Source organism: Spea bombifrons, chromosome 5 (genome assembly GCF_027358695.1).
Source record: "Spea bombifrons isolate aSpeBom1 chromosome 5, aSpeBom1.2.pri, whole genome shotgun sequence".
NCBI lineage: Eukaryota > Metazoa > Chordata > Amphibia > Anura > Pelobatidae > Spea > Spea bombifrons.
The window spans coordinates 23765782-23777878 of record NC_071091.1 but is presented as its reverse complement, the minus strand read 5'-3'; the positions used below and the strand labels follow the sequence as shown (position 1 = coordinate 23777878).

At 41.7% G+C, this 12097-nt stretch overlaps 1 protein-coding gene across 1 annotated transcript in view; it reads left to right on the top strand.

Annotated features, from left to right (window-relative positions):
- Positions 1 to 6687: 6687 nt before the first annotated feature.
- The window catches only part of CPVL (carboxypeptidase vitellogenic like), a 47624-nt gene continuing 42214 nt past the window's right edge, over positions 6688 to 12097 (top strand). The window contains exon 1 of the mRNA XM_053467181.1: positions 6688 to 6802. The gene's annotated coding sequence lies outside the window, so the exon portion shown is untranslated. The remainder of the gene's footprint in view (positions 6803 to 12097) is intronic.

The following is a 12097-nucleotide window of genomic DNA, read 5'->3' as shown; positions in this document are numbered from 1 at the left end:
TGACGTCCTAAAAAAGAACCTCACTTCTTACGGATGCAGAGGTCACGACAATATCATTTGATTGTCAGCATGTATGTCCTAGTGATTATGTCAAAAATTACCTTAACTATCATAATCACAATAATTAGATGAAACTTGATTTAAGTCAGAGCTGTGACTTTGGGGCTTTGGGCAAAGTCAGAGGTTGTGCCCCATGCTTCACATCTGGGAGCAGAAATACGCACAAAGAGGCGCAAGGCATTGCCACGAGCGGCTAAGGGCACCCTTCACCTTGCTTCAGCTTTAGCCCCACAGAAGTTCGAACCCTGGATTCACTGATGCAGAATTTATCAAGCACAACCTGGTGAGCTCACTATTCACAAAGATGCATGCAGATCTAGCCCGAGAAGCCTCGTTAATGCAAGTTTCAAGCTTAACTTAAATTGTAGACTTAAGTACCGTAGGTCCGAGCTGCCAAATGTATCAGTAAGTATTGTTACATCACATCTACTGTATTTGGCCAGACAGAAAACTGTGCAATTCAGGTCTCTAGTAACCCCTTGCCTTATACTACTTGCCGAGACAGAGGACAGTGGGCTACAAAATGATAACTTTTCTTTCAGACTGGAGACAGAAGGCATAAAGCGATGCAAATATTGCCCATTTCCTCTGATCTTCATGTTCAGAAGCTCATTTCCAGACCACGATGAGCTGGCAAACTTCCATCCCTGTAGGTACCGGAAGTGAACTGATTCAGTACTGCTAAATTGTGCAGCTGGACTCATGTAATTGCCTTAATAAGACTTGCATCAAATGACTGTTAATAAGAAGAACCTTGCAATATAAGTAATTATACTTCTCAATGCCAGCATGATGACATTTCCAAAGCAAACATATAGAAGTTTTGGGTTAATATGATAGGGATACTGCCAATCGTACCATACTTACCTGGGTGGCCCTTTAAAGATCCCTTCTGCGGCAGTCAGCAGCGATAGAGGTGATGGTTCTGTCTACATGTGCATGCATCTTGGGCTGTTAAAGGGACAGCAACCAATTCATGTTACAGGCTGGACTTCATTTAAACGATACACCATGGCGCACGTAAACATAGGGGAGAAAAAAGAATAAAACCATAGTGTAATATGTAAACACTAGATAATAATATAATGTGGTGTCTGATAAATTCATGTTACAGGATGGACTTCATTTAAACAACCGACACTTTATCTGTTAATGCTGCGCTTGGCGCTCTGGATCTGACGCTTCTCCTGAACCAGCACTTGTATCCCAGTACCTATAACTATAGTACCTATTCAAATATTTGTATGATTAGATACCTAGACTTTGAACCTCAGATTGTGTTAATGCATCGATAAACAAGTAAAAAACATGGGCTAGTATTTTGACTACACGTGCCTGATCTAGTTTGGGTTGATAATCCAGTCTCTTTTTTGACTGTGATTTTCATTTATGACATCTGACCTGCCTTGGCCTCTTTCCCTTGTATACTTGTTGTATTTCAAGTCTGGTTGCTCCTGCGGTCCTTGCTTTCCAAGGCCCTGCTGTCTTGGTCTAATCTGCACAGACTTTTCACCATCCAACCACCTAACATTGTTTCTGAGTTACTGTGAGTTGCTTCTACTCATCACTGGGCTATTCAAGATGTTGTCTACCTACCAATGGTTCTGAACCTTCTGAGTTCTGCCAGGTTTTCCCAGGACATAAATAATGTTTGCATATTACTACAAGTAAAGTAACCATGGAACAGCTTCCCTGGGCTGGTCTCCTGTAAAACATGGCTGATAGTAGCCCTGAACAATGTATTCTGTTGCTGTAGCCAATTTTCAGGGATGATGCTATTACATGAGCAGATTAAGCAGCTACTTGGAACTGCCATAGGTCTAAGAGGCCCTCTCAGATGATGTAGCGGGGGTGAGACTTTCTGATAAAGTTATACCAATATAATGTCTTTGTATTTAAGGCATGTTTGTGGTAAGAATTCTGTTTCTCTATGTACAATCATTGTTTCAGCATTGGGATTATAGATGGGACCCCCTCTTTAATTAGAGAGATGTCAAAAGACATACCTTACAATTCTTTTCAAATCCCTCTTGCAAGATGGATTTAATCCTGCACACATATACTAATAAACTGCAGGGATGCTATAAGAATATGAAACAGTACTCAAGAGTTGCTGCTGTTTACAAGATAACAATCTTTCAACTAAATAAATATCAGTGGTTCTGCACAACAATTCAAAAATAGTATGAAATACGGTCCGGGTTTCGCCGGATGAATTGCTGCTTCTCTGAGTCACAGAGACGGGAGTTGCGTCTAAGCACGCCCTCTCACCGCCCTATTCCCCTCCCATGCCCAAACACATTTAAACTACCTGGGGCTAGCCCCGCCCTTATAGATAGCCACCCTCAACCTTGAGATGCAGGGAAGTGTCCTGGGTTTGACCTAGGTGACTCCAGGTCAAACTCAGAAAGTTCCCAGATACACAGCCTTCAATCTCCGGGTGTAACATGCAGGTAGCCATGCCACCTTTGGCATCTCTAATCTGACTTTACCTCGTCCTAACTCTTAGTCTAGACTATGCCACGTCTATTAAATGAAGGAAGATAGTTTTCCTGTTTGGACAGGTTGTCTGCATACAAACCGACTCAGCTGACATTCAATGTCTCTAGCAGCAGGGGCTGATATTACCATCACTGCTGGAGTCTTCTAGGTTGTTATTTGAACTCTGTGTGATGACATATTACATATATCGAATATCCAGTTTCAATACATAGTGTTCCTGCAACACTTAAGCATTCCTTTTGTTATGAGTACCATTACTCATGATGGATAATGTAACCCCAGGGTCTTGATCTTCCTTACCGGCAGATCAGGGAGTTTGTGTCTTTGACATCGATTTAAATGACACCAAATGTATTTCATATATTGTGATGGTGGAAAAAGAAGTGTCTATAATGTTCCATTTCCCTCTGGAGTCTTGAAATGCATGCAGTTGCCATGGAAACATCACAGAAAGGGCAGAGATTTAAATTGCTATCAGTTCTTGACCCAAAAGAGTGAAGCGATTTCCAGCTGAACAGCCGAGGAAGCTATTAACAATACAGTATTTATTGAGTTCTGCAACTATTCATAGAGTTGCTTTATCCTGTCCCCATTTGTCCTAATCATTAGTTGCATTCTGTGTGCGCGCTTTTTCATCTAAAGAGAACTTCATTAGTGGTTTCTACAATGAGAAAAATCTGGGATTCAGTTACAGCAAATAGAGGCACAAACTGTGATCTCAATAAGGTTGACCACGGTAATTAAAAGCGAAGAATGGAAACTTCATTTTCTAGAATTTCAATGTTTTTTTTTTCTTTCCCAGGAATGAGTAGAGACATAAATAAAAATAAAATATTCCTTCTGATGGAGAATGCACATTATGGTTAGAGGAGGCTGTCTACAAAATGATTTTAGCTGCCCTTTGAGGCGCTGCTTTTGTCTCACCAAGATAATAGCGGGGAAGAAAAAGGCTGTAGAATGGAGATAAGAACATCTGGAATCCAAGCCAAATGTGAACTCCAACAATATTTTGGTGTTTTCTTTGTTGCACCAAACTATTTCTTAGCATGATATATATATATATATATATATATATATATATATATACACTAAGCAGGGACAGACTTTTCATAAAGAAAACTACGTTTATGCCTTTTGTAGGGTGCAACTGGAGGCAAATGGAAAATGCTTAATGGTAGCCTTGTCCAATCCCACACATGCTCACCCATTATTCACCAAGCCCTGCTTACTTTCGGTAAATTACTTCCTTTTTTGCTTATGCCCATCCAATGTTCTATCTACAATGCCTTTTTATTCTACTAGCACATGAGGGTGGAAGCAATTAGCCCTAGGAGTGCCTGGAATGTAAATCTACTAGCCCTGGCTCTACAAACCCTGAATTTATGCGCACATTTTGGCTCAATGTTTGTTGGAAGCACTGTAAGAGGTTGTCTCTTATATTTACATATTTTAATCTTATCTAGGTCTTAGCAGCAGAAGCAGAATACTAATTGTAAATGGAACTTACTGAGGTCAAAAAGATGTCAAGTGACCTCAGGAATGGCCCAGGTGACTGTTAAACTCCAAACTGGAGAGTATCATCTCAAGTCAATTTGCCCTTAATTGATCCCAAGATATTTGATAACATGGTATTTTTTATTTATAAAAATGGAATGTTTGCCAGCAAAAAGAGGATAAGTAAGAAGGAGAAGTACCGGTAATTTTCTTCAGATTTTGCAAGTTGTTGGACAATAAGTCCAAGTAGCGTTTTGCTAATTCAAAACCATTTTTTCCCCATTCTGCCCCATGTGCTATTTGGGACATCTTTGAAGTCGGCCAATGCAATTTATCCCCATCAAACCATACATTTTGGAAAATGTACACCCCAAGGTATTTCAAATGCTGGTATTTTAACCCTTTCCATTCACTATTTCCACTACCATGCCAAACTTTGTGGTAGTCATTTCTTTTTAAAAATGTTTTTACACAAATTGTACTTCAGGTATGAATTTATAGCTCCTGGTATATGCCACTGTCAAACAACACCCCAATATGTGTTCAGCAACATCTCCCATGTACAGTGATACCACCCATGCATAGGTTTGCCAGGTTGTTTGGGAGGCTTTTTTTCATTTTGGTTAGTCTGCGACAATGCCCTATTTGAGACATCTTTGAACCCGGCTACTCCAATTTACCCCACCAAACCATTCTTTCTTTTTTTTTTTTTAAAGTAGACACCTCTTGGGTATTGCTAATATTTTAACTCTTTCCATGTCAGGATTTTTGGGACGATTTTAGCACTTGCTCATAAAATAACCTTTTTTGATTTCATTTTTTTAAAATATTTTTTTAAATTTTGTTGTAACTGGATGGTTCCCCTGGTGGTGACATCACTGCATACTTTTTTACAATTTTTTATGTTTGGTATTTTTATTTTTTCCATTTTGTTTAAAAAAAATAATTTTTTTTTTTATTATTCTATGACGGAGAAGCACCGGCAGAAGTGCCGGCAGCGGAGGTTGTCTACGTGCATCGCCGCAGCCGACAAACGTCTGCGCGATACGCATAGATAATCTCCGCTGCCGGCACTTCCGCCGGGGCTTCTATGGTGGATCACCAGAAGGTTATGTCACGCCGGTGCTCCACAGCTGCCAGAGAGGAGAATCCAGGTCCCCTGCAGCGCTGCGGGGATCTGAATCCTAACTGCATGTCCCGGGCGTCAGGCGATACAAATTGTGCATCCCTGCGCTAAACCCTGAATATAGGTCGCACCCCCACTTATATAGGCCTATATTCAGGCCAATACAGTTTTACTGTATTTGCTCAATTATTGTTTGTAATGGTTACCAGCGCAGTGATCGGGCATTACCTTCTAGGAAATGTCACTGCCGACCTCAACCGGAATGTCATCGGAGGACAGGATGTCCGACTGCTCCCACTTCTGGCCAGTCACACACATTGCAATCCCCAATGCAAGCCTATGGAGACTTGCTTGGTGATCAGTGTGGTCATTGCAGGGGGATCGCAGGGAAGAGCATGAGAAAAAAAAATCACTAAAAGTAATAAAATAAATAAGTAAAGATATAAACAATAAAGTGCGCTAAGTGATGTCACTGAGACATTACTAACATTATAACAGCTCAAGAGTTCTGTAGAGGGATCATTATCCATATTGCACCAGTAGCAGTGCAAAAAATAAAAGCATAAAAAAAAACAATTAAGAAAAACGTACATCCTATTACCCTAGTTCTACATGTAAAAATATTACCCCAGTCCTGTTCATGACCCCCAAATCTTAAAAGTCATAACTAATAAAAATACTACCCTATAGGGTACTATGTAAGGGATGGATGTGACCCTCTAGAACAGCGGTTTTCAACCTCTGGTTCGTGACCCCTTTGGGGGTCGAACGACCCTTTCACAGGGGTCGCCCAAGACCATCGGAGAACACATATTTCACAATATATAATTACATAATTTTATGGTTGGGGGTCACCACAACATGAGGAACTGTATTAAAGGGTTGCGGCATTAGGAAGGTTGAGAACCACTGCTCTAAAACGTACGTCTTTAATCGGGGGATGTTGCCAAACATAATTTCGGTGATTAAAAAAAACAACTTTTTTTCTTTTTTACACACTAGCATTCACAATTATTATTATTTATTTTTTTGGCATGTCTATGTTTTCAAATGAAAGTACGGTATTATTTTTCACAAAAAAATAGTCCTGGTAAGGTACTAAAAACCCCTGGGACTCAAGGAGTTAAAAGAAAGGTCTATCTGTCATTGAAAAAAACAATATATTATTTGTGTGGGTGATGAAAAATAAAAGGGGGGGTTAAAATATAAACGTAAAATATGCTGATATACACTATATATATACAGTATATGTGTAATTTGTGTTTGTGTGTATATATATATATATATATATACATATATATATACATACATATATATATACATACATATATATATATATATATATATATATATACATACTTATATATATATACATACATACATACATTTCCAGCCTCTAGTGCCCAATGCTGAGGGTGGTAGTGGAAACCTGGAGACTGGGCAGTCGCGGCCCTCGCGGGTGATTTTGAAACACTTGTTATTTCGTTTCGTGTGTTGCCTGCCCTCACGTGTACCCAGTCACAAGACCCGGCCTGCTTTAGGGAAGTACCGAGTACGAGCTGCTCGCCAACCGCAGCGGCTTCCGCCCTCATCGTCTCAGTGAAAGCCGGCGGCCGACTGGTAAGTGGTGTGGGAGTTCTGGTCACGCCACGGGGCTGTGCGTTGTGTTTACCCGCGGTGTGTATTGTGTGCCACGCAGCTTACTGAACGGGGGCTGTCAGAAGCCTTCCGTGCATAGACCGCTTCCCGCACAGTCTGCATACACAAGCAGCAGCGCTATACCCGGCGCTGTATACGGCTCCTGCAATGTGTGGACACACTACAGACCTCGCGATCCACGCGTGCTGTGTGAATACTGCGGGAAGTTCCGTAACGTGAAGGCCGTTTGCGCTATTTTACACCTCGGTTACATTTTACACAGACTGCCACAATATCAGCTAAACGGAGGGTATAATGGGTTAAAGGCGGCCTATGTATGACCCCTATAGGTAAGATCTATATGTTTATTGTTTCCCCTTTTAAAAAGGGAAGCCTTGAAGAGCAGTCTTACCGAAACCATGCTTTTTAAACTCAAATTTGAGAAGCCTTCAAAATCTGTTTCCCCTAAAACACTATTTTACGACCCATGAGTTATAAATACATCTCTTGGTGTGTTTCGGAATGTTTTAGAATGGCTCTGACCGAATAACTCTCTGACTGCAGTAACGTCAGCGTCAGTACCCCTGTACAGTGTTACTGAGTGTGGGGATAAAATGATCAGATTCACGTAATGTGTCTTAAAAATGTTTAAAATGCGTACATCTCTAAAGTGCAAATAACAGGGATATATTTTGTAATGTTAGTAACGGTTAATTACCGTAAAAACTCAGGTTTATTTAATAAACTTTACATAATAAACACCCGTAACGCCAGCTTCACAGGTATCTTCACACACTCGCATATACAGGCGCTCTCACTTGCATATACAGGCGCTCCCACTCCCCTATAGTGACACTCGCATATACAGGTGCTCCCACTCCCCTATAGTGACACTCGCATATACAGGTGCTCCCTCTCCCCTATAGTGACACTCGCATATACAGGCGCTCCCTCTCCCCTATAGTGACACTCGCATATACAGGTGCTCCCTCTCCCCTATAGTGACACTCGCATATACAGGTGCTCCCTCTCCCCTATAGTGACACTCGCATATACAGGTGCTCCCTCTCCCCTATAGTGACACTCGCATATACAGGTGCTCCCTCTCCCCTATAATGACACTCGCATATACAGGTGCTCCCACTCCCCTATAGTGACCAGAGCCTGCCTTTGGTGTTCTGGCGCCCTGTGCGGACTACTCCTCTGGTGCCCCCCCAACCCAAAAAAAGAAAGGAATAAAAACTTGTAACAAAACTTGTAACAAAACCCCAATCACTATATACTACGCCAAACATTGATGTGGTGTAGGCCTACCACTTCACTGTCTGGCTTAGTAGTAGGGATGCACCGAAACGAATTCTGGACTGAAACCGAAAGTGCAGCATTTACCTGGCCAAAACCGAATATGACCCCCACCATAAAAAAATCTAACACTTTTATTTAAAGTAAGTAACACACCAAAATAGGACAAAACAATTAAATAACAATGTGCAGTCGCACAGGTCGCACACCCCAAAGGCCGGCCCTGATAGTGACACTCGCATATACAGGTGCTCCCTCTCCCCTATAGTGACACTCGCATATACAGGTGCTCCCACTCCCCTATAGTGACACTCGCATATACAGGTGCTCCCACTCCCCTATAGTGACACTCGCATATACAGGTGCTCCCACTCCCCTATAGTGACACTCGCATATGCAGGTGCTCCCACTCCCCTATAGTGACACTCGCATATGCAGGCGCTCCCACTCCCCTATAGTGACACTCGCATATACAGGCGCTCCCACTCCCCTATAGTGACACTCGCATATACAGGCGCTCCCTCTCCCCTATAGTGACACTCGCATATACAGGTGCTCCCTCTCCCCTATAGTGACACTCGCATATGCAGGCGCTCCAACTCCCCTATAGTGACACTCGCATATACAGGCGCTCCCACTCCCCTATAGTGACACTCGCATATACAGGCGCTCCCACTCCCCTATAGTGACACTCGCATATACAGGTGCTCCCTCTCCCCTATAGTGACACTCGCATATGCAGGTACTCACACTCACCTATAGTGACACTTGCACGGGTACATTGGTGCATGCACAAACTCTCTCCATGCATCACACTTGTCTACATTAAGGCTCTCCTACCATCTTACCTACCTCTGGAGGCTCATCTCTTGTGGTCCAGCAGCTGGTGACCGGTCTGGTCCCTGTTCCCTCGTGGTCCTCACACGCTGAGTGAGCGGGAAATGACATCATGTGCCGGCGCTCAGACTCAGTCAGTATGCAGGGACTGAGTGATAGACAGTAATAATATACTGGTAACGGGGGGAAAGTATCGAGGAGTCCTGTGGCTGTAATTGAGTTATAATATAAAAACAATATTTCTGGTCTTGTTTTATTCCGAGATTGTCGTCATCCTCGTATAAGCCAGTGGCAACAGACTCGTGTGTCAACTGCCTAGGTGTGGTATTTGCCTCGTTCATTATATTTTGGGCAACACCTTATTAATGCTTCTTAAAGAAACATTCTAGTTTTATTTTAGTATTTTCCACATGCAAATTTGAACAAAACATCAATAGTCCAATAACAAACGTGCGATTGGCTGCCGCTGTTCCCTAGAATGGGAGCTCTACTGAGCGTGTGCAGGAAGCACATTACTATAAGCAGCGATCACACAGCAGGGACAGCTAAGAGAAGAGAGGATTTACATCCAAATGCCCCGTTATGTAAAATCTACTCCAGTATGCACTTAACACGTAAAACTTCGACTGACGCGCCGCCAAATATCCAGCAGTGAGAGCGCCGTGAAATAATAGACTGTGAAAAAGGTGGTGGTAGTAGTAGTAGTAGTAGTATACAAATGGGTATGTTGGGTGGGCTAGTAGTGGCCACTGGTTATCATCATTAATGTGTCGCATGTGTTGTATGTTTGTGTTTTTCCTGTGGTTCATGTTGTTTGGGCGTGAAACACGCTATTGTATTTCCACCTACACTGCATTTCCTGTGCTGCCGCCGTGGTCAATGTGCAATCCTCGAAAGGTGTTGTGTACCGGTATTTTAATCTGAGCCGGGGAGGATGGCTAAAGCTTTGCTTTACAACTATTAATTTTTTCTTAATATTTAAGAGTATAACTATATTTATAGACCCATTGGAACATCGTATAGCTCACAGCGAGCTGCTTTATAAACACAGCTTAAGCAGACAGCACCGGCTGACGAAAGTACCACCGTTCCTCACTGCAATAATCCAGATATATATCTGTGTTCTGCTCCTGGTACAGCCTCAGGGTTACTGAAGGCAGCTTTTGTCAAAGTATATTCCCTGTGTTCATATCCCCAAAAGCCTGGGGTAGACAGATTTGGAGCCAGACAAAGTGGGGAGTGCCCCCCCCAATCATGTTGTTTTTATTTATTTAACGTTTACTCATTAACTGATATACGTGGTAAACTTTAAAACAGTGATTTGTTTATAACATCTGGACAATATAATATCCAACAGGACACGTGAATTAACAGTATATTTGTCACACATTAATATTCTTAACTCCTTGTACTGTTAAGTATTGGATATGTGATTGTATTGATTACAAATTAATAATGACACATCAGGTATTCTCCCCTGGGGCAGTATTTAACAAGTTAAATATATTGGCACATTCTAACAAGTACTTTGACGAATTAACCCATCCGGCGCCTGGCATACAACTGGTGAGTGAGCAGACATTGTCAAAAATCAGGACTTCACAGCAAAAAAATAAAAGCATTTTCTACCCACATTGCCCAGATTCTGTAATGACTGTGGAACAGGATCCTTCTAGCAGGATCCCTGCAAACTAATCTAATGTCATCCCGTTTAATAAAAAGCAAAGCTCGTTTATAAAACATTACCAGTACTGAGTACACTAACGGCAGCATGAATCTTTATATAAAAATCTCCAAAATGAGCCACAAACACGATAAATGCCAGCAAGCGACTTCAGATCACACGGAAATTAATCTTCTAAAGTTCAACGGTGCTAATAAAATAAGAATGTATTCAGCCCGGCACACAGTGTGTTAACAAACTGGCAAAATTAACCCCTTCCATTGCTCAAATCTGATGTGACCAAGGATATTTTGCACCAGCAACCCGTGGATTTGCGGATAAAGGACAGCTCCGCGTTATGACACCATCAGTACACGCAGTACTGTACAGTGCTCAAAATTAGCCTTATCGCTATAGCAACTAGAGGATTCGTCCAATTCTTTACCATTTTTTAACTATTTCACTTTAATTGGGTTTAAAATATTATGGCCAGCATGCTGTGTGCTCCACTGATAAAGATATTGTTAAAGTGTCAACAGTTGAATAAACTTAATAAGCTCCGTTATAGATCTCTCTGCGGTGTAATATTACTTTTTACAGGTAAGATGCATTCTTTAGCACACATACATTGTAGAACCACGGTAGGTTTTTAATTAGTATGCTTCCCAGGCATTGCCTCAATGTCTCCTCTTTAGGGCTGACTCGTTGCTGTCGTCATAGTGGAGAGAAGTGACCGGATTTGCATGTTCATCTTGAAGTGTATCATCGTGCCGGGAATTGAGCTTTTATTTTCACAGAATCACTCGCCTGCCAGTAGTCTGATTAATTTAATTACCGTGTACATTAGCTTTATTATGTTTGCAGACTTGCATTATCAGAGGTAGGAACTTCAATTGTGGTTACACAAGCATGCACAAGAAAGGCACGTCATCAGATGTTTGTGTGCACAGGATGTATCTTGGGGTTGACTTTTACCCCAGTACCATGGGTAACCTAAAATACAGCCAGTAAATACAATGTTCCTGCCTAAAAATATGGTTGTTTGTGTTACAAGGGTATGGGGACATAGTTGTTTATATATGAATCACCCCATAGTAACATTTGTTACTTTGTCACCTGTTAAGAGCTGTAAGAGCTTTTTCATGTAATGAAGAGAAGCTCTAGTTTCTATAAAAGTAGCGCTTGAAAGGAGGCTTCCTTACATTGATTTATGTCTGGAAGAGCCAAGTACGTTTCTTCTCCCAGTAATGTGACCTAGAGTATCTTCTGAAAATGCTCCTAAATTATCCCCCCCCCCTTCTGTTGATTTACTGGGTCCCTTTGGTAGAAGCTGATTGTGCCAGTTTTTGGAAAGATGGTGCAAGGACGACAAACAATTGTCTCCAAAAACCAGGGAAAGCAGTAAAAGTTATAGGCGGTTTTCATATATTTAGTTGTGTTGAGAGTGCGGAGGGAGATCACATGCTGTACTCTAT